General features: G+C 39.2%; 1 long non-coding RNA gene across 2 annotated transcripts; it reads right to left on the bottom strand.

Moving 5' to 3' along the window:
* Window positions 1–676: 676 nt before the first annotated feature.
* On the bottom strand, window positions 677–24,200 carry LOC116598113. 2 transcript variants are annotated; one of them, XR_004288959.1, is made up of 4 exons: window positions 23,554–24,200; window positions 16,935–17,030; window positions 8,058–8,271; window positions 677–1,156 (listed from the first exon to the last, which is right to left on the bottom strand). It is a non-coding gene; the product is annotated as an uncharacterized LOC116598113 (long non-coding RNA). The 2 variants fall into 2 exon arrangements; XR_004288958.1 differs by lacking the exon at window positions 16,935–17,030.
* Window positions 24,201–24,214: the final 14 nt, after the last annotated feature.

Consider the following 24,214-nt stretch of genomic DNA (forward strand, 5'->3'; position numbering starts at 1 on the left):
TAGCTGGATATAATTCAGCCCCTATCTCCCCAGCTTAAAAAGCATATGGAAATGTGAATATCTTTATTATCCTTATAATCTGCTTGAATTTATTTTATAAAGGCAAATCATCTACAAAATTTGCTTCATTATTAGCAAGAAATTACTTGTAAATACTGTTCTAAATCACTCATTTGACACTAAGCACATGCTCCTTTGTGTTTAAAACTTTTGAATCTTTTTAAGGATATATTCTGTGTTCCTAACTAGATTTAAAACACTAATAAAGTGAAAGACCTTGATATATATACATGCATACATATAAATATATACACATATATATTATCTTGTAGTTCCATCATAGTGGACTAAACATAATAGAAGCCTCTCTGTCGAGTCTTATATCATGAATGAGCATGAAGCAGCCTGGAACAATGGGAAAGATAACTGTATAGAAGCACAGGCTCCGGGCGCCTGGGTGGTTCAGTGGGTTAAGCCTTTGCCTTCGGCTCGGGTCATGGTCTCAGGGTCCTGGGATCCAGCCCCTCATGGGCCTCTCTGCTTAGTGGGGAGTCTGCTTGCCCCTTCTTTCTTTGCCTGCCTCTCTGCCTACTTGTGGTCTCTCTCTCTCTCTGTGTCAAATAAATAAATAAAATCTTAAAAAAAAAAAAAAAAGAAGAAGAAGAAGAAGCAGCACAGGCTCCAGGTTTATGTACTGGCTCCAAGTTTATACGCTGGCTCTAGGGTTCTAGATCAAGAAGTTACTTACTTAAACCTTGAGCTTCTCTGGTATAATGGGAGAAAAACACTGAATGAAGAGAATGGGGGCCCTTGGGTACTCAAAACTCATTATCTTAGATGCAGTGGGTCTCAAAGTGTGCGTGAAGGTCACTTTTTATCAAACTGCACAGGCCTGATCCTTCCCTTCCCTAACTCACGGATATACCCTGGAATGGGAAGGCAAGAGAGAAATAGATAAATTTGAAATATGTTCTGCTGAGCACTGCTACAGCATTGGACTGTTTATTCAGTGTAATGAACTCCAACAGTTTTATGCAGTTGCAGGAAGAAAGAATTGTTCTTCACATCTCCATAATTATTCTGAGTACTGAGAGTATTTTTATTAAATTGAATCAGGTTACCGTTTTCTCCAAGTAGATTTCTCATCTCAAGGCACCTGGAGAGGAAAACAGAGAGATTCAAAAGTATCATTCAGTCTACGGTATACAGTCTACTCAAAAAATCCACCTTGCCAAATTCCTAACCACATAATCATTTCCTTCAGTGCTTTTCTTTCTTATCACAGTCAACCCATAAAAGGCCTTACACTGATATGACTTTGCATAATGCCTGGAAGATAACACAATGTTTGTTGCTTAACTAATCTCCAGCGGCATGGAGGGCTGTTCTCTCTGTGACAATTCACACTAACAGGCTGTTATGGTTTTATCTATATCTGCCATAGTAGGTGACACCAGAAGGTACTTAATGTGTGCTTTTGGATTGACTAGAATGACCTGTACACATCTTGGTTCTTTCGCAGAGCAGTGGAGAAAACCTGATAATTTAATCCAACTCTGGCTCTTAGCAGCTCAGAGAGAAGTCTCTTATGAAAAAGAAGGAGGATAAGACCTTAGGGAGGTTGTTAGCAATTTAGCATTTCTCAGCCAGGTGGGATCGTCTAATTTGCTCACTAAAGAGAGCAACTTGATCTCCAGGGTGTGGCAACAACAAAGCTAGTGCTAATTAAGAGCCCTCACTTTTGTTTAGCCCTTTCTGGGTTATAAAATGCTTTCATACTTCTCATCTCACAGGAGCTCCCAGCAACCTTGTCAGGCAGATGTTATTAACCTTCATTTTGGGGCACCTGGGTGGCTCAGTGGGTTAAAGTCTCTGCCTTCAGCTCAGGTCATGATCCCAGGGTCCTGGGATCAAGCCCCGCATCGGGCTCTTCGCTCAGTGGGGAGCCTGCTTCTCCCTCTCCCTCTGCCTGCCTGTCTGCCTACCTGTGATCTCTGTCTGTCAAATAAATAAATAAAATCTTTTTTAAAAATAACCTTTATTTTACAGAAGCAGAAGCTAAGGCATAGGTGTCTTATATGACATAACCGAAGTCACACAATTAGGAAATTTCTAGAACAAGTACCAAGATACTCCTAGTTGAATTAATCATGGCTTCTTCAAGACAGGAAAGAAACTTCAAATAGTTTAAGCAGGAAATAACCTTTTGGCATATATAGCTTGGAAGTCATAGAAGATACTGTGGTTATCTCTCCCAAGATCTGTTCCTTTTTCTCTTGGTAGCTCCCCAATCTCCTCCCTCATTATCCAGGCTCCCCCTCAATCCAAACTGTGGCACCATGTGCTCTTGTGGAAACTGACCTACTCCTGATTGGAAGAGAAAGGTTTATACTCAGGTTTACACTCATCAGCATAATCCTACTTCCTGGCTGCAGTTACTGGTTCAAGGATGGACATGTGATACTATACGGACCAATGAGAAGCAAGGAGAGGTTTGCTGAGAGTTTCAGGAAAAGAATTTCCTGAATTTTCTGAGAAAGTATGTGGAAGCAACTCTCTCCTAGCAGATGTTAGAGGAATGGATACAACTGCCTTTTTATAACTATGTAGAAATCCAGACTCTAGAATAAAACTGATACTGTATATGGCAAACAGGGTTTATAATACATTATTCAACTACTAGATCAACTAATTCTGAAGAACAACTATCTCTGGACTTTGCAGTTTGGTAGGTCATGGGCTACCTTGGTATACTTTGTGGCAAGTAACAGAAAACTCAACTCAAATTGGGCTTCCTGTTACTTGCCTATTTACCATGGAGTACACTAGGGTAACTGAAGGAATTGAAGGGGGAGCTTGAGGAAGAAGTGCTTGGTGGCTGGAATTCAGATCTCCATGACACCAGGACTTTCCCTCTTCACCTTGCACTCTCTCTCTCTCATTCTCTTCTACTGCAGACATGCCTTTTCCACTGTGTGGCAAGTAAATGATCATCTGCCATTTCAGTCTATCAGTTCGTTTGCTGACAGGAAAGAGAGACCTTTCAAACTGAATAATCTGAGGAGAGTCTACTGCAAAGATTATATACACAATATGAGTAGAAATACCACAAGGAATAATGTAGGGCCCCAGAGCTAGACACACTTGACGAGGAGATATTACCTCTCTGAAACCTGTAGGGATGAGGGAAGGTAGCAGTTACTGGAATCAGAAACAAAAAGGGATTTGTGGAGAAAATCACTTGACATCAATTATGTCAAAGGATAAATCAGATTGCATTCCAACCTCATTCTCTTCCTTCTTTCAGTTATCTGCTAGTGTTCCCCATTGTCCAATGAGACTGGAAGTAGAAGAAAAGGAAGCCTGTGGAGGCACTCCATATAGGTCACCCTTCTGAGGCATGGTGGGCTGCAGAAGGGTAGAGGATAGATTTAGAGGGGCATAAGGAAATCATCCAGTACAATAAAGTTAGCAAACTCTGCAGAATGACAACTTTTTTTTTTTTTTAATTAATAATCTCTATGCCCATTGTGGGGCTCCAATTCACACCTCCAAAGTCAAGAGGTGCATGCTCTACCAACTGAGCCAGCCTGGTGCCCTCGGAGCCTTTATTTTTAAGTTACTTGAATGACAGTAAAATGAGTCTGGCCCTACTTGGGGTTAGTGGCTGACTTCTTGGACCAGTTGTATAAACATACAAATAATTCATAACTCTCAACAAACACTCCATGGAAGAGTGTATCAAGGAGAGTTTTATTATAAAACATAAATATCTCCATGAATGAGCAGTATATTTAGATCTTACTTGGTTTTCCACTGACATTTTATTTTAATGTAATTAATTAACATATCATGTATTATTAGTTTCAGAGGTACAGTTCAGTGATTCATCAGTTGTATATATTACCCAGTGCTCATTACATCACGTGCCCTCCTTATGCCCATCACCCAGTTACCCCGTCTCCCCGCCCACCTCCCCTCCAGCCACCCTCAGTTTGTTTCCTATAGCTAAGAGTCTCTTATGGCTTGTTTCCCTGTCTGATTTCGCCTTATTTTATTTTTCCCTCCTTTCCTCTAGGATCCTGTCTTGTTTCTTAAATTCCGCATATGAGTGAAATCATATAATTATCTTTCTCTGACTTATTTTGCTTTGCGTAATACCCTCTAGTTCTATTCCACCTTTTTAATTGATCGACCTTGTTAAATACAAGGCTAGGGATATCATAAGCATCTCAGATCACTGTAGCAGTGTTATGATGGGCAATCACATTATTATTGTCATTGCTATTATTATCATTATAGATTATAGCAGCATCATTATTACTGCTAAAAGAAAGAATTATTATTGTTATTACTAAATTATAGCTTAATGGTTAGAAAAAGGACTTGCTCATAACAGCAAAAGCTGAAAACAACTTAAATTTTCTTGTTATGTTCTCACAATGGAGTATTAACCAAGAATGAAAGTAGTGACAGCAAAATTTTAGTAACACAAAATCCCAGAAGATAATGTAGGTTGTTAAAATCTTTTTATAAAACTAATAAGTAAAACAATATAAGTGATAAAACATCTTCTCCCCAAATGCAATTATAAAAATAAAATAGAGGGCACCTGGGTGGCTCAGTGGGTTAAAGCCTCTGCCTTTGGCTCAGGTCATGATTCCAGGGTCCTGGGATCGAGCCCCGCATCGGGCTCTCTGCTCAGGAGGGAGCCTGCTTCCTCCTCTCTTTCTGCCTGCTTCTCTGCCTACTTGTGATCTCTATCTGTCAAATAAATAAATAAAATCTTAAAAACAAACAAACAAAAAAACAAAATAGATGTGTCTTTGGGGTACCTGGGTGTCTGACTCTTTTTTTTTTTTTTAAGATTTTATTTATTTATTTGACAGAGAGAAATCACAAGTAGATGGAGAGGCAGGCAGAGAGAGAGAGAGGAGGAAGCAGGCTCCCTGCCAAGCAGAGAGCCCGATGCGGGACTCGATCCCAGGACCCTGAGATCATGACCTGAGCCGAAGGCAGCGGCTTAACCCACTGAGCCACCCAGGCGCCCCTGGGTGTCTGACTCTTGATCTCAACTTACATCTTGATCTCAGGGTCATGAGTTCAGGCCAGGGTTTGGGTTCCATGCTGGATATGGAGCTTACTTAAAAAAAGAAGAAGAAGAAGAAGAAGAAGAAGAAGAAGGTGGGTGTCTTAAGGGAGAGGCAAGGCAATGGATAGGGATAAAGAACATAAGAAAATGTAAGTTATCTGTTCTTAGTTTAGTGATAGGTTCATAACAAGGGGCAGATATATAAAGGAGTAACATTTGGAAGTTCCTTTGTAGTTATGGAACAGTTTTTTTTTTTTAATATTTTACTTATTTATTTGACAGAGAGATCACAAGCAGGCAGAGAGGCAGGCAGAGAGGGGAAAGCAGGCTCCCTGCTGAGCAGAGAGCCAGATTTGGGGCTTGATCCCAGGACCCTGGAATCAAGACCCAAGCCAAAAGCAGAGGCTTTAACCCACTGAGCCACCCAGGCGCCCCTGGAACAGTTTTGCATCTTGAACGTGGTGGCGGTTACACAAGTATACACATAAGACAAAACTGCATAGAAACACACACACACACACACACACACACACACACACACCCCCAAAACCCCAGCATAATATAAAGATACAGTATTCTAAGCTTGTTGGTACAGACACATGAATGGACAAAAAGATCTTTAAAACATTTTTTAAAAGATTTTATTTATTTATTTGACAGAGAGAGAGAGATCACAAGTGGGCAGGCAGAGCGAGGGGGGAAGCAGGCTCCCTGCTGAGCAGAGAGCCTGAGCAGGGCTTGATACCAGGACCCTGAGATCATGAGCTGAGCCGAAGGCAGAGGCTTAACCTACTGAGCCACTCAGGCACCCCTGAAAAGTTTTATAATAAACATAATTGACCAAAGTTTATGGAGAAAAAAATGAATTAATTAACATCTTAGAAGGTCAGAGACTCTAAAACTTATAGGTAATTATCATTTCATTCCTATGTTTATTGATCCAAAAATTCACAATACTTAGTATCTGCACATGCCAGGCATTACTGGTGCTGAATATGCACCACTTTACAAAATAGATAAAAGCCCCTGCACTCATGAAGCTCATTCATTCAGGTAAGGAGTAGAGAGGCATCCTGAGAGTTAGCTTTGGCAACTATTTTTTTTAAGATTTTATTTATTTATTTGACAGAGAGAGATCACAAGTAGGCAGAGAGAGAGGGAAGCAGGCTCCCCACCGAGCAGAGAGCCCGATGAAGGGCTCGATCCCAGGACCCTGGGATCATGACCTGAACAGAAGGCAGAGGCTTTAACCCACTGAGCCACCCAGGCGCCCAAGAGTTAGCTTTGGATGAAGACAGGAGTAAGATGAGAGAGACAAAGGTAAAATCTACCTACTTCTATATAGGTAAAATCTACATCTCTACATACAAATCTCCTCCCTTTCAACTGCGTGGCAATAACCTATCCATCTACTTCTGGGTTCCTCTCTAATGAATCCTACCACCTCCCTGATTTTTTCCCAGTCACCCTACATTGTAAAAAATATTTCTATGAATTATAAAACAGTATATAATGTAGTGACAGTTTTTCATTTCTTGCAGTGTGTACAATTGTGCCTTGGATGTTTTGGATGTTTGGTATATGAATAAATGAATTTTTGTCAAAGGCAGCATGTAAGCAGGAAAGCTGTTATAGGAGAAAGCAGATGGCTTACAGGGAGGGGGAAGAACAGATGACCAGGTGGCTGCTCCAAGATGCAAGATATACCTCTAATTAACTTCATAAATGTAAATCATCAATACCATGTCAGCAAATATGAAATCATTTTCAATAGGCCATAATGTAGCTAAAAGAAATAATGAAATACAGTAAAGAGAGTCCAACATGCACATCCATTTTTGTTTGACTATTTGAAAACAAAGTATTAATAGGTAAGGCTATAAACACAATGGAAATATATTTAATTAATAGCTAAGTGAAAATACTTTACGGTCAAAGAATTGCTTTTTAGGCTTTTCACCACCTTAACTTTAATTAACTAAAACTCTTTTGAAGTAGAACTTAGTCTTTTTGAAATGAACTATTTCCCCCAGTGCTATTATTATAAAGCTGCAACACAACATCCTTGCCTTGGCATGTCATAAAAGCCACTTCCTTGTGTATACTTGTAATTCAAGCATACAGTAAGGAGAGACTGCAGAACATTCATGAATAAAAACCAAGAACAAGTGGGAAAGAAACATAATAAAAATCGAGGATTATAATGTTCAAATACATGGTGCTGACAGCCTTAATGAATGTACTTTTCAAAGATTATACATCACCAAAACCCCTTTTCACCAACAGGAAGCTGAGGAAACAGAGGAAGTAACACAAAAGGCAGACTTAGAATAAAGATGTGATATTAATTCAAGTCAGTGATAAATTAGAAAATAGTTCTTGAGAGTTAAATGACTCATAATCAATTTTAAGTAGTAAAAAATTCCAATTCTTATGTTGGGGAACACATATTGCTCTATCCCTACTTGGAATCAGTATTGTAACATTAAAAATTATTAAATAAAAATACAAAAACATTTTTAAAATATAAAAAAATTTTTTTTAATGTTTTAAATAAAAAAACCAAAGTGGTTTTACATCTGTGATGGGTAAAAACCAGAATCAATTCTTTTATTTTTATTTTGATTTTAATTAAAGACAATTTTTTTAAGTAGGCTCCATGGAGCCCAATGCAGGGCTCAAACTCATGACCCTCAGATCAAGACCTGAGCTGAGATCAAGAATTGGACACTTAACCAACCAAGCCACCCAGGCACCCCAAAACTGGAATCGATTCTGAAACTATCCCTGTGTCAGCTAGAATCCAAGAGGTGGTTATGCCAGTTTGGAAGTGAACAGAATGGACTTCCAAGAAAGGCATCCTTTGCAAGGACCCGTCTTTACCAATTTTACAAAATTAGGCCAGTTCCAAATTATTAGACCAGGTCCAACTTGGGCACCTCTTTTACATTATTACTCAGCTTACCAGTGACCAGGGTCACCTTAGGAGATGAGGTTCCCCAACATCCCTTGGCTACTCCATGAGTTGGGAACTTGGTAACTTCTGTACTCTGGAGAGGTCCTGTCAAAGACAGCTGCTACTCTGGTACCACGTCACTTCCTCTGAAGTCACCACAGTAGGACAGGCTCAGCTGGTTGTGTTCTTCTACTCAAGATACCCTGAGAATAGGGAGTGTGGCCTGGGGAGATTATTATTTGGCTATTAGTTAGATATATTTTCGTTGTGTTACTTGCCTGCATGACGGACTGGGTGGATCAGATCAGTCACTTACTCAGGGATGAACTACGGCACAAAATCTGTGATGTGGGAGGGCAAGGGACATGGTGGCTATATAAAACTTTTCTGCCCCACTAGCCTTTAAGTTCTCCATGTCTTACTCTGGTACTCTGCATTGTTACACTACTCAGCATCATGCCTGTCTTCCCTACAAAATAACCTAAAATGCTCAGCATGTACACATCCACATCCTTCCAGCTCTCATTGTTCCCTGACCTGAATCGGTGTTTCTACACCTGTCTCAACTCTTCCTCCTAGTCTCAGTGCAACAGTCAAAACAATCTCTCCTCCCCCAAGAGCTCTCCAGTTGTCATGGTAACCAAAGACAAGTGCAAAGAAAAAAAATCACATAACAAGGCTGGATACAAAATTTGAGCTATTCCCAGGGGACTTGCTGAGACTACTTCATTTCTTTTCATCTTGAATGCATGTAATAAATAAACTATAATCTGTGTGGCTAATTTTAACTGTTTACCTTGATTAGTTGAAGAGAGGTATATGTGGGGGGGAGACTAGCTCAACCTGTTTTAAAGAGGTTTGTTGCCAACCTTTTAAGGCAACTTGCTTTAATTGCCTCAGGTTTTTTTAAACGTCATGATAAAACTTCAAAAGTGATTCAAAAAGACTGTAATGAAAAAGAAAGGACTGTAATGAAATTCCACTCACTTCAGACAAAAAATATCCCTTTTCTTGACGATAAAGAATGCTTTAAGTAAAAGCAGGTTGTCTGTACAGCTCTATCCTTGCTTATTTTGTCTTGATGGAGATCAAGCATAGAAACAGTTTCTCCGGGCGCCTGGGTGGCTCAGTGGGTTGAGCCTCTGCCTTTGGCTCAGGTCATGATCTCAGGGTCCTGGGATCGAGTCCCGTATCGGGCTCTCTGCTTGGCAGGGAGCCTGCTTCCTCCTCTCTCTCTCTGCCTGCCTCTCTGCCTACTTATGATCTCGCTCTGTCAAATAAATAAATAAAATCTTAAAAAAAAAAAAGAAACAGTTTCTCCAAGTGTTCCATGAGCACATAGCATAGGGAAAGCAGTACTGCTCTTGGGATAGAATTTATACCAAATATTTGAAAAAAGTACTTCATAAGATCAATTATTATTTCCTCTGATGTAAAAGTCTATGCACTCAAAAATAAGAATTGAACAACTACTAATTGCCATATTAACTCACTTCTCTCAAAGTTGATATATGTTTTGATGCTCTCCTGGAGAAAATTTTGATGCCACAGTGTGGCATCAAGAACCCAAGATAGTATGGCCTCTCTGTCTCTTGCCCTTTCTTTTGGAGTGTCACACACATACATTCTCTCCCTTTTCCTCTCTCTTTCGAATCTTTCCCATTTCTCCCTATCTATAGCAGATATTATCGGAGCTTCTCCATATGCCAATTCTTCCTATTCTCATGCTGGCATAGTTTCACTTTTTTTTTTTTTTTTTAAGACAAATGGTTATATATTTTTTATTTATTTTTTATTTATTTATTTATTTATTTTTTAAAGACTTTATTTATTTATTTGACAGACAGAGATCACAAGTAGGCAGAGAGGCAGGCAGAGAGAGAGACAGAGAGAGAGGGAAGCAGGCTCCCTGCTGAGCAGAGAGCCCGATGCGGGGCTCGATCCCAGGACCCTGAGATCATGACCTGAGCTGAAGGCAGAGGCTTAACCCACTGAGCCACCCAGGCGCCCCTGGTTATATATTTTTTAAAAGATTTTATTTATTTATTTGACAGAGATCACAAGTAGGCAGAGAGGCAGGCAGAGAGAGAGTGGGGGAAGCAGGCTCACTGCTGAGCAGGGAGCCTGATGTGGGGCTCAATCCCAGGACCCTAGGACCATGACCTGAGCCGAAGGCAGAGGCTTTAACCCACTGAGCCACCCAGGTACCCCCATAGTTCCACTTTTAAGTAGATCTCATCTTCCTGCTCAAGGATCTCTATCTAGTTTCAGCTCACTGCATGAGGGAATTATGACTGATTTAAGGCACTCATATGGTCTTATTCTCCTCGTCATGAATTGATTAGGTATGTAACTAATTTGGACAATTAATTGTGAGCAGAAAGCTGCCAAAAACCTCTGTGTTTTTATTTTTTAAAAATTCATTTATTTATTTATTTGACAGCGATCACAAGTAGGCACAGAGGCAGGCAGAGAGAGAGGAGGAATCAGACTCCCCGCTGAGCAGAGAGCCCGTGGGGCTCAATCCCAGGACCCTGAGATCATGACCTGGGCCAAAGGCAGAGGCTTTAACCCACTGAGCCACCCAGGTGCCCCTGCCTCTGTGTTTTTAATTTCAAATTCCATTTGTTCATTATGTATGTATAGGAATGCGATTAAGTTTGTATATCAGCCTTATATCATGAAACCTTGTTATAATTACTTATTAGTTCTAGGAGGGTTTTTTTCCTCAATTCTCTTGGATTTTCTACATAGACATTCATGTCATTTGCAATCAAAGACAGTTTTATTTCTTCCTTACCTATCAGTATACTTTTTATTTCCTTTTCTTATGTTAGTGCATTAGCTACGATTTCCAGTATGATGTTGAAAAGAAGTGGTGAAAGGAGACACCCTTGCCTTATTCCTTATGGTATGGGGAAAGATTCAAGTTTATCACCATTAGCTGTAGGTTTTTATATACCTAATTGAGATATTACCAAATTGAGAAGTTCCCCTCTATTCCTAAGTTCACTGAGAGCTTTTGCTATGAATGGGTATTGGGTTTTGCACAATGTTTTTCCTGCATCTGTTGATATGATCATGTGATCTTTCTTTATCCTGATGTAATTGATTACATTAAGTGAATGTTGAGTCAGCCTTGCATATCTGGGATAAATCCTACTTGGTTATGGTGTCATAGTGTATAATTTTTTTATACATTTTTGGATTTTATTTGCTATGTTTTGTTGAAGATTTTCATATCATGCTCATGAGATATTGGTCTACAGTTTTCTTTTCTTGTAATGTCTTTGTCTGGTTTTGGTAATAGGGTAATGCTGGTCTCACAGAATGAGTTAAGAAGTATTCCTTCAGCTTCTATCTTCTGAAAGAGAGTGTGGAGAACTGGTTTAATTTCTTCCTTAAATATCTGGGAGAACTCACCAGTGAACCCATTTGGGCTTGGTGCTTTCTGTTTTAGAAAGTTATTAATCTGTTTCAGTTTCAATTTTCTTAACAGATACAGGACTATTCAGATTGCCTGTGTCTTCTTGTGTGAATTTTGGCAGATTTTGTCTTTCATGGAACTGTCCATTTCATCTAGGTTACCAAAAATTTTTAAAAGATTTTATTTATTTATTTGACAGAGAAAGGGAGAGAGCACAAGCAGAGTGAGGTGCAGGCAGGAGAGGGGAAAGCAGGCTCCCTGCAGAGCAGGAGGAGCCCCATGTGGGACTGATCTCAGGATCATGCCCTGAGCTGAAAGCAGTCTCTTAGCCAACTGAGGCACCCAGGAGCCTGCTTCTTCCTCTCACTCTCCCTCTGGGCTTGCCCTCTCTCTCTCTCTCTCTCTCTCTAAAATAAATAAATAAATAAAATGTTTTAAAAAGTAAAAGAAAATCAAATGCTTTTATTTTACTTTCACTTATTTCTTCTCCAATGCTCTTTTCTTTTTTTTAAAGATTTTATTTATTTATTTGACAGACAATGATCACAAGTAGGCATCGAGGCAGGCAGAGAGAGAGGAGGAAGCAGACTCCCCGCTGAGCAGAGAGCCTGATGCGGGGCTTGATCCCAGGACCTCGGGATCATGACCTGAGCCGAAGGCAGAGGCTTTAACCCACTGAGCCACCCAGGCGCCCCAACGCTCTTTTTTTTTATATGACCTTCTGACCTGTATCATTTTCCTTTTCTTCTTTTTAAAAAGAATTTATTTATTTTAGAGAGAGAGAGAAAGCACATGCAGGCAGAGAGTGGGGGGAGGGGCAGTGGGAGAGAGAGATTCTCAAGCAGACTCTTCACTTAGTGCACAGCTTGATGCAGGGCTCAATCTCAGGGTTGTGAAAAGCAGAGTCAGATGCTCAACTGACTGAGCCACCCAGGCATCCCTCATATTCCTTCTCTTCTAAAGAACTTTTAACATTTCCTGCCAGCCAAGTCTACTGGCAACAATTCCTTTAATTTTTGCTTGTCTGAGGAAGTCTTTATTTCGCCTTCCCTTTTGAAAGATTAGTTTGCAGAGAACATAATTCTAGGTGCTTATTGTTGTTTTATCTCTCAAGACTTTCAATAGTTCACTCCATTCTCTTCTTGCCTGCATGGGTTTTGAGAAGAAGCTGATGTAATTTGTATTTTCGCTCCTCTATGGGTAATCTGTTTTTTTTTTTTTTAAAGATTTTATTTATTTATCAGAGAGAGAGGGGGAGAGAGCAAGCACAGGCAGACAGAATGGCAGGCAGAGGCAGAGGGAGAAGCAGGCTCCCTGCCGAGCAAGGAACCCGATGTGGGACTCGATCCCAGGATGCTGGGATCATGACCTGAGCCGAAGGCAGCTGTTTAACCAACTGAGCCACCCAGGCGTCCCGGTAATCTGTTTTTTAATTCTGGGTTCTTTCAGGATTTTTTCTTCATCTTATATTATCAACAATTTGAATACAATATTCCTACATAAAGTCTTTCTTGGGCATTCATCTTGCTTGGCATTCTCTGAGCTTCCCGGATCTGTGATTTGGTATCTGACATAATTTGGGGGAATTCTCCTTCATTATTGCTTTAAATATTCCGTTTCTTTCTCTTTCTGATATTCCCATTACGCATATGTCATAATGGGAATACAACTACTTTTTGTAGTTGTCCTGCAGTTCTTGAATATTCTGCTCTGTTTTTTTCTGTCTCTTTTTTCTTTGCTTTTCAGTTTTGGAATTTTCTATTGAGATATACTCAAGCTCAGAGATTCTTTTCTCAGCTGTGTCCAGTTGAGGAAAGAAGCCCATCAAAGGCACTCTTCATTTATGTCACACTGCTTTTGATCTCTAGAATTTTTTTTCTGACTCTTTCTTACAATTACCATCTCTATGCTTACATTACCTATCTGTTCTTGCATGCTATTTTATCAATTAGAGCGCTTAGCATATTAAACATAGTTGTTTTAAATGTCTGATCTGATAATTCAAACAACCCCACCATATCCGAGTCTGGTTCTGATGCTTTCTCTGTCTCTCTAAACTGTTTTTTGCCACTCAATATCTTATAACTTTTTCGTGATAGTTGGACATGATGTACTAGGTAAAAGAACTGCTATAAATAGGTCTTCATTAATATGGTAAGGTGTGGGGGGAGTCCTATGATTAGTGTTAGTCTTTTAAGGAGCCTGTGCCTCTGGATTGTGAACTTCACAAGTACTTTTCAGTCTTCTCCCCAATCCTTAGAAGGCACAGGATGGCTAGAGTAGGCTTGGGTTGGGTATTTCACTTTCCCTAGGTCAGTTATGCTCTGATAAAAATCCAGCAGATTAGGCTCTGGTTAAACAGTTTCTCCTGAAAGCAGGCCTTGTTAAGAACAGATGCTCTGGTATATTCACAATGGCTACTTTCCCCCTTGCCCTGCCAGAAGCAGGGGCATTTTTCTTCAGTATTCACTATGAGAACTGGACATTGACAACAAATTGAGAATAGGACATTGACAACAATATATACCCCCATATGACTAGGTCTTCTAGGAGTTTTTGATTCTTGGACTTGGGCACATTGAGTCTCCAATAATTCATCAGTTGCAGTTTTGGTTTTCCAACCCTTGCATTAGTCCCTGAGGTTACTACTTGTGTGTTTCTGCTACACTAAATAGCGACCAAGTCTCCAGTTTGGGGGCAGCAGTTTGCATTGTAACCTCACTTCTCTGATGGACCCAAGAAAGCTGTTGATTCTTCAGTTTGTTCAGCTCTTTACTTATTGTTAGGGTGCAATGGCAGCTTCCAAATTCCTTACAGGCCTGACTGGAAACCGAAGTCAGCAGGCATTTTTTAACCATAGGGCTGAAAGCCACACGTTTAGGATGAGAGAGCAGGAAGATAAAAAGGAGACAGGTCATTATTGATGTCTTTGACTTATTGCACTTGGATTGCCTTCCTTGGGACTTCTTGTTGTTTGGAAAACAAAAATACACCTCTCTTTGGTTAAGCCACTCTGGTTTGGTTTTCATTACATGTAGCTGAATGCAATCATAACTGATACATAGCCATTTCACTCCTCACTAATACTGATAACTAAAGGGTGGGCAGAAAAATGTGTGTGTGTGTGTGTGTGTTACTCATTCCAGTTTGTGATTTATACAGAATTCTTTAAAAAAAATGAAATCCACAAAAACAATACCTTTTAGTCGTCCCTTTGCCATAAAACATTGGGTTATGTTCTCCTATTGCTTTGAGTCCAAAATCTTTCACTTTCTAATCTTAGAAATTTCTAGGATATATCAGGCTGTGAACATCACATAATCATAAAATCAGTTTCCCTCCCAGAGTCCTGAATTAACTCCAACAGATTCAATTTCCCTTCATCCACAATATACCATACTACCTGAATATTATAATAGAAGGTGGATCTTAGTAGTTCATCAGGAAATGTAACATTGTTAGAGATAGAAAACTGACTACATGCTACCTTTTCTTTCACTAAATAAATAGAAGATCTCTATAGAGAGTAGGAAACCATAAAAAGTGCTATACCAAATTGGCAAAAGAATCTAAGAGAATTATACACACACACACACACAAACACACACATATATATACAAAATACAATAACTGAAATTAAAACTGCAAAGACGGATCTCCCAGGTTGGTGGACACATTCAGATACTAGGAGGACAGCATGCCCTGAGGACATCAAAGCTACATACTCCCCCATGCCCCCACATTTTGCCCTGTGCATCTATTCATTTGCTGTTTTTGAGTTGGAGGAGAAGGCCATGTGAAGACAGAGGCACAGACTGGAGTTATGCAGCCACAAGCTAAGGAAAGGTTATAGCCATCAGAAGCTTAAAGTGGCAAGGAAAGATTCTCCACTAGAGGCTTCAGAGGAAGCATGGCTCTATCGACACTTCAGCTCAGACTTCCAGCATCGGAACTCTGAGATAAAACAGGCTTAATCTGTTTTGTTTTTTTTTTAAAGATTTTATTTGTTTATTTGACAGACAGAAATCACAAGTAGGCAGAGAGGCAGGCAGAGAGAGAGGAGGGGAGCAGGCCCCCTCACTGAGCAGAGAGCCCGATGTGGGGCTCGATCCCAAGACTCTAGGATCATGACCTGAGCAGAAGGCAGAGGCTTAACCCACTGAATCACCCAGGCGCCACAGGTTTAATCTGTTTTAAACTAAGAACAAACAAACAAAAAACCCAAGGTCAGATCCCTGCTCTGAAAAGATGGCTCTCAGACTTGGTTGCACATTGGAAACACAGAGAAAGCTTAAAACAAAAAACAAACAAGCAAGGAGAAAATACTTCATGCTCCAACCCAGATCAGTTGAGTCAATCTCAGGGGTTGAGGTCCAGGAATAAGTTCCTTAAAATACTATGCATCCAGGGTTAGGAACTATTACTCTGGATCAGGGTGAACAAACTCTGGCCCTCGGGCCAAATTTGGCCTGCTGCCTGCTTTTGAATAAAGTTTTATTGGAATACATGTACACACACAAAACCTACGGCCCAGTTTAGTAAGTTAGATTCTGATGAAAAGAGAATTAGGAAACTGGAAGAAGAGAAATAATATAGATTAGAGTGGAAATTAATGAAACAAAGAATAGCAAAAGCAATAGAGAAAATCAATGAAATGAAGTTCTTTGAAAAGAGCAACAAAGCTGACAAACCTTTAGCTAAACTAAACTCTGCTCCTAAAAAAAGACTCAAATCACTAGAAGCAGAAGTAAAAGAGGGGACATTATTGCTGACCTTATGGGGAAAAAAGGATATAAAGGAATACCATAAACAATTATATGCCAACAAATTAGAGAACCTTGATGAAATAGACAAATTCCTACAATGAAACAAACTAATGAAATTTACTCAAGAAGTAGACAAGTGAAAAGACCTATAAAAAGTGAAGAAATTGAGTTAATAATCAGAAAACTACTCACAAAGCCCAAATCCACATGGTTTCACTATTGAATTCTCTACTAATAATTAAAGGGAAAATATGCCAATTACTTACAAACTCTTTCAAAAATTAGAAGAGTTGAAAACACTCATTTTATGAGGTCAGTATTACTCTGATACCAAAACCAGAAAAATGCATCACAAGAAAACTACAGACCAGTATCTATTATGAATACCAACAGATTAATCCTCAACAAAATACTAGCAAAACAAATGCAGAAACATGTAAAAACAGTGTTATACCATGAACAAGTAGGATGCAAGTTTGGTCTAACTTCTAAAAATCAATTAATGTAACAATTTTAATAATGTAATCAACATAGAAATAAACTTACATGTACATCTCATTAGATACAGAAAATCATTTGACAAAATCCAACACTCTTTCATGATAAAAACACTCAACAAACTAGAAGCAGAAATTCTCTTCTGTTTCACCAGTATGAAAAAAGCATCGACTAAAACCCCACAGTTAACATTACATTTAATGGTGAAAGATGGAATGCTTTCTTCTAAGGTCAGGAACAAGACAAGGATGTTTGCTCTTGCTACTTCAATTCATCATTGTACTGGAGATTCTAGCCAAAGCAAACAGGCAAGAAAAAGAAGTAAAAGACATCCAGATTAGAAAGGAAAAAGTAGAACTATTTATTCACAGATGATATGATCTTATATACAGAAAATCCAAAGAAGTTAAATGAAAAACTATTAGAACTAAAAAATGAACTCAGTGGTTTCAGGATGCAATTGAGGTACAAAAGCCAACTGTATTTCTATATATATGCAATGAGCTATCCAAAAATGAAATTAAGACAATTCCATTTACGATGACATCAAAAAGAATAAAATACCTAGGAATAAATGCAACATATGCTCTGAAAACTATAAAATATTGTTGAAAGATAACAAGGAAGATCTACAATTAGAAAAAAATCCCATGTTCACAGATTGGAAGACTTAACATTGTTAAGATGGTAATACTCCCCAATCCAATCTATAGATTCAGTGGATTCAAAGATAATCCCTGACTTCTTTGTAGAAATCAACAAGCTGACTGTAAATTTATTTAGAATCATGAGGGACTTAGAATAGTCAAAACAATCTTGAAAAAGAAGAATAAAGTAGGACTCATACTTCCTGATTTCAAAACTTACTACAAAGTAATAGTAATATAGATCTTGTGGTACTAGCACAGGATTAGACATAGAGATCAATGGAATATAACTGAGAGTCCAGAAATAAATCCATACATCCATAGTCAACTAATTGTCTACGAGAATGCCAAGACCATCAGGAAGAGTAGTCTTTTCAACAAATGGAGCTCAGATAGCTGAGAATGAGGTTAGATCCAGAAGAATGAGGTTAGATCCCTTCCTCACACCATGTATTGAAATTAACTCAAGGTAGATTGAGAACCTAAACGTAAGAACTATAACTATAAAACTCTTAGAAGACAACAAAGAGGGGATGCCTAGGTGGCTCAGTCAATTAAAAGGATCTGCCTTAAGTTCAGGTCATGATCTCAGGATCCTGGGATTAAGCCCTCAGTCTCATTCACTGGGCTCTGTCTTCTTAAAGAAGACAACAAAGAGAAAATCTCCTTAGATTTGGCCAAGGATTCTTTTTTATTTTTTTTTAAGATTTTTTTATTTATTCATTTGAGAGAGGGTTAGAAGGAGAGAAAGAAGCAAGCTGCCCCTCTTCCGACCCTGAAGCCCAACCCAGGGCTCAATTGCATGACCATGGAATCACAACCTGAGCCAAAGGCAGACGCTTAAGGGCATGAGCCATCCAGGTGCCCCTTGGCAAAGGATTCTCAGATATAAGCAACAAAAGAAAAAAACAAGATAAATCAGACTTTTTCAAACTAAAAAGTTTTCTGCTTCGGACAATACCATCAAGACTGTAAAAAGACAGGGTAGAGGGATGGGTAAAATAGGTGAAGGGGATTAAGAATCACAAACTTTTGATTTTGGTTACAAAATAAGTTCTGAGATGAAAAGTACAGCATAGGGGATGTTGTCAATAATACTGCAATGATGTTGTATGGTGACTATATTTATTTTGGTGAGCACTGACTAATACATGAAATTGTCAAATCACTATGTTGTACCCCTGGAACTAATAAAACACTGAATGTCAACTGTACTTCTATAATAAATAAAGGAATGTGAAAAGACAGCTCACAGAAAGAGGAGAAATACTTATAAATCATTTAACTGATTTGTATCAGAAACTTAAATTGAGAAATACAAATAAATCTTAAAATTCAAAAATAAAACAATTTTTAAAATGGGCAAAAGATGTGAATAGTTCTTCAAAGATACACAAATAGCCAATAAACATATGAAAAGATGTTCAAATCACTAGTCATCAGGGAAATGAAAATCAAAACCACAATGAGATATCACTTCATAGTCACTAAAATGGCTAGAATCTGGGGAACCTGGGTGGCACAGTTAAGTGTCTGACTCTTGATTTCGGCTCAGGTCATGATCTCAGTGTGGTAAGACTGAGCCCAGAGCTCAGTCTTACTGAGCTGACTCTGTGGAGCCAGCTTAAGACTCTCTCTCTTCCTCTCCTTCTGTCCAAGCATCCCCCCACCACACACACCCGCTCTATCTCTCTGCCCCCCAAAATAATTTTTAAAATAGCTAGAATCAAAAAGTGAGATAATAACAAGAGTTGGAAAATCTGTGGGAAAACCCTCAAACACTGCTGGTAGGAATTTAAATGGTGCAGCTGCTTTGGAAAACAGTCTGGTTGCTCCACAAATGGTTAAACATAGAATTACTACATAGTCCAGGCAATCCATTCACAGGTATAGAGAAATGAAAACCTATTCCACACATAAACTGTACATGAAATGAATATTTGTGGCAGGATTATTCATAATAGCCAAAAGACAGAAACAACCCAAATGTCACCAATGGATATGGACAAATAGACGAATAAAATGTAGTATACCCATACACTGGAATATTACTCAACCATAATTCTACAAAGAGAGAAAGCAGATTAGTGGTTGTTTAGGCCTGGGAGTAGGATATAGGGTGATAGGTGGTTCATATCTAAAGGGCTTGAGGTTTCTTTCTGAGGTTATGAAAATATTCTAAAATTGACTGTGGTGATGTTTCTGCATAACTAAGAATATAACAAAAAAAACCACAGAACTGTACACTTTAAATGGGTGAATTATTTGCTATGTGAATTATATCTCAAAAAAGCTGTTCAAAAAATGTAATAAGACACTCACTCTCAGGCACCAATTCTGCACTTCCACAAACCTGAAAGGGATGTCTCCTTAGATTTTGCACCCTACGTTCTTTGCCTTGCTTCACCCTAATCCCAAGTGTGCTCTGCATCCTTCCCCCTCCCTTACAAAAAGATAATCACTTCTTATTTGTTGTTGTTGTGTTCCTTTGGAATTTTATGTAATAGGGCTAAAAGTAGAACATAGAAAATTGTTTACAAGATACTTCCTTTATTGACTATTTAAAAAAAAAATACAGAGTTCACTAGAGTTTAGGTCAAGTATCTTGATGAGCAACAAGAAAATACTTCTTTTTTCAGAGAAATCACACAACAGAATGATAGATTTCCTCAAGACTTAAAGTCTTAAAATATCAGGGTGATGAGAGAGCAAGAGTCTCCAAAGATTGCTTGGTGGCAATACTTCAAGGAATTGACAAGATTTTTGGGGGGATGTCTATATGGTATACCTAGACAGAGGCTTTGGGGTTCATAGCCTTAACCAAGGTTCCTGACAACAGCTTATGAATGGTATGCAAGGAGAAAGCTGTCAGACTTCCAAAGACCAGTAGGATCCTAGACAATACAGATGTTAGCAGAAACCTTGATAAACTAGAGCTATCGACTCTGTTTCCCTGGTATTATATAAGCCCTGGATGAGAGGGGAGCTCCCGATATTGATGAAAATACAATTTCTTGTTACCCTGACAGAATGAGAGCTTTGAGTCTCTTAATTTGATTTTTTAAAACAATAAGTAAATGGATATTTCTTACACACTTGAGGTTTTTCTTTTAAATTTTTAAATTTGGAAATAATTTCTAATGAAGTTACAAAAATTAAAATAGAACAAAGATTATCCAACTATCTTTTACCCAGATTCCCCTATTATTAAAATTTCCCCCATTCAATTTATTATTTTCTATTTATCTAATTATATGTTTGTATATATATTTATATATGTATATATGTAATATATATTTGTGTGTGGGCATATATACATACATGGTATTTTTTTTTCTGAACCATTTGAGGGTAAGTTATGTATCATGATCCTAAAATATTCGATCATATATATGTATTAGGACCAAGAGAGATATTTTCTTTCATAATCACAGTTAGGGTTGCCAGATTTAGAAAATCTTGGGCAAATTCCCATCAAAAAGAATGAAATCTTTCCACTTGCCACAACATGGATGGAGCTACAGATTACTATGCTAAGTGAAGTCAGTCAGAGATAGACAAATACCGTATGATTTCACTCATATGTGGAATTTAAGAAACAAAACAAATGACCAAAAGAAGAAAAGAGAGAGAGAGGCAAACCAAGAAACAGATTCTTAACTGTAAAGAACAACCAGAAGGGAGGTGGGTGGGGGGATGGGTGAAATAGATGATGGGGATTAAGGAGAGCACTTACGTTGATCAGGGGGTGATACATGCAAGTGTTGAATCACTATGCTGTATACCTGAAACTAATATATTTTTTTAAGATTTTATTTTATTTATTTGTCAGAGAGAGAGAGCACAAGCAGGCAGAGTGTCAGGCAGAGGCAGAGAGAGAAGCAGGCTCCCTGCTGGACAAGGAGTCCAATGTGGAACTCGATCCCAGGACTCTGGGATAATGACCTGAGGCGCAGGCAGCGGCTTAACCAACTGAGCCACCCAGGTGTCCCATACCTGAAACTAACATTAAACTGTATGTTAAATAACTGAAATTTAAATAAAACCTTTTTTTTTTTTTTTAATAAAAACTTAAAAAAAAAGAACTCTGGGCAAATTCGACCAGAAATTTAAGCTTCTGAGGGGCACCTGGGTGGCTCAGTGGGTTAAGCCTCTGCCTTCAGCTCAGGTCATGATCAAGGGTCCTGGGATCAAGCCCCGAATCAGGCTCTCTACTGAGCAGGGAGCCTGCTCCCCACCCCCGCCCCACCTGCTGCTCTGCCTACTTGTGATCTCTGTCTGTTGAATAAATAAGTAAAATCTTAAAAAAAAAAAAAAAAAGAGAGAGAAGAAAAGAAATTAAAGCTTCTGAACTTTCCCTGACTAGGAAAACTATTATACTCTCTCTTCTGGACACACTTACACACTATTCTTTGATTTAACGAGTTCTGGGTCTCTTTGGTCACCCCTCAATTCTTAAGCAATAAGCCAAAGATGCTGGGCAAGGTTTCTAGTGAACATTGTATGTCATAATCTTGTTGATAAAATTAAGGGCTGGTTGACTCTGGTATTGAATTAAAACTTGTATTTCTCCAGTCTTTTATAATTGCCTTACATAATTCCAACTCTTGTAAATTCTGTTGATTTAAGTGTTTCTCAGAATTGAATTAAATTTAAGAATTGTCTTATAAAAACCACTGCTTATCAAATTTAGTAAGTGTAGAATTATCATTGGATCTTGTTAAAATATAGATTCTGACTCAGTAGCATTGGGAAGGGGCCTGAAATTTTTATAGTTTCCAGAAAACCTTATAAGAGGTCCTACCCTGTATAGCAAGGTTATGGCCACTTATACCGCAATCAATAGATACTTGTTAAATATGTTGGGACCTAGGCCCTATCCCAATGTACTAATTTGGAATCTCTGGGGCAGTGACCAGGAATACACATTTTAAACGAACTCCTAGGTAGATTTGAGAACCAATGGTTTATGGGTTTGAAACGCCCTCCACCTTTTTCTCTATATTAATTTTTTTGTCCTTCAAAGCCTAGTGCTTGTTGCTCCTGCTGCTTGTTGCTTCTATTGACCACCTCAGACTCTGAATTCTTTAACAGTCCTCTACAGGAAGCATTTGCTGCTTATCATCGGCTATCTTTTCTCACATATATCCTGTCTCCCCAGACACATTTCATTTTTTGAAATGAACAGTTTTGTTATATACTTTCTTATAGTCTCAGCTCCTAGCATAATGCTTGGCATAGAGTAAATATTGAATCAACATTTGTCATGGACAATAATCGTGATGATAGTGAACGATTAATTTCTTTTCAGGACACGTGGTTGTTTCCCAAGCCTTGTATGATTTAAAGAATTTGCTGATTCCATAAAGGAAACCACCCAACTGCTTAGCGAAGATTGTAAATGCCGACTGTGGCACGTTTATTCTCAGGAATTGGCACTATGATCCTTTTGTACTTTGGTAGTTTGGATTTTATTATGGTAAATGGCTTGTTAAAGGAAATAAAGTAATACTTTGAATTTATTACGCCTTTTATCTGTGAACCTGAAAGCCCTCTAAAACCATTTATTAAGTTCCTGTATAGCCATGGTGTAAATATTATTACACCCTCCTTACAAAACAGCTGACTGGGTAAAGAGCTGTAAGATACTTGGCCAAATTCATACAGCCATTTTAAGAAGGCCAAAGCAAGAAAATCCGCAGCTGCTGAGTGTCTGACAGGTAAGCCTTTCTCTGCATCTCCCAGACCTCAAGTTGCGTGACTCTGCAAGGTGAGCGTTCCAGAGGACAGAGGCCAAAGCAAGAAGAAACTGAAGATGACTTCAGTGATCTCTTCTCTTCTTCCGTAAGCTTATTGTGATTGCTGTTTGTATCCCCCTCTTTTGACGCTTGTACACTGTTGCTTGTGTTATGGTTAAATGTTGACCCATCTTCCCCCCCTTAACTTCCCTGTCTATTTTTTCTGTCAGCTTTTTCTCTCTCCTCCTTCACTGCAGCAGCAAAAAGAACTGCCAGCAGACGAGATCTAAAGGAGGTTGGCACCCTCTGGTTCTATCACTTAGAACTGAATTAGAATTGAATTCTGAATTCTGCCTCTTTGAAAAAGTCCCTTCACACTCTGAGGTACTTTCCTCGTTTGTAAAATAAGGGTAGATCACGCCCACCTACCTCACAAGATGGTTGAAGAGATAGAACACGATTCGCAAACTGTAAAGCATTAAATGGATACCAGTGATCCCCTTACTGCATCAGTCCTGCTTTAAATTAATTTAATTCCTTGGCCACACTGCGCAGCAAAGCAGGGACAGGGTGTGTCCGTAGGGAACAGCCTGCAGGCATATCTTTTTCCTTTGAGGAAAGGGAGAGCGCGGAGCTGCTGGGTGTTGTAGTCTTTCCGGCAGTCTCCACAGAGCTCAGAGAAAGAGAAGAACTACAATTCCCGTGAAGCCCTGCGGTAACAGTCCCTCCCTCCCGCCAAGCGCGTGCCCCAAGTTGAAACGGGAGGGAGAAAGGGTTCCTACGCGCGCGCCAGGGGTGCACGGAGCGATTGCTGAAGTGGGGTACTGGCGGTGGATACGTCAGCTGATTGAGAAAAGGAGACGCGTGGGAGTGTGTGGGTACTGTAACAAGGATAAGACGCGAGGCAAGAGGCAAATTAAAAAAAAAAAAAAAAACCCAGCCCCTCACCACCCTCGCTGATCCGAGATCGGACTGCTATAGACGACCCGCGAGCGCGCTCTCTGGCTCGAGCTTCACGCCCCAGCGACTTAAATGGGAAGGGGCGGGAAGGGGCGGGGCCTGTGGCGGGGGAGGTGGGGCGGGGCGTAGG

The sequence above is a fragment of the Mustela erminea genome, chromosome 9 (assembly GCF_009829155.1).
Source record: "Mustela erminea isolate mMusErm1 chromosome 9, mMusErm1.Pri, whole genome shotgun sequence".
In the NCBI taxonomy this organism is placed as follows: domain Eukaryota; kingdom Metazoa; phylum Chordata; class Mammalia; order Carnivora; family Mustelidae; genus Mustela; species Mustela erminea.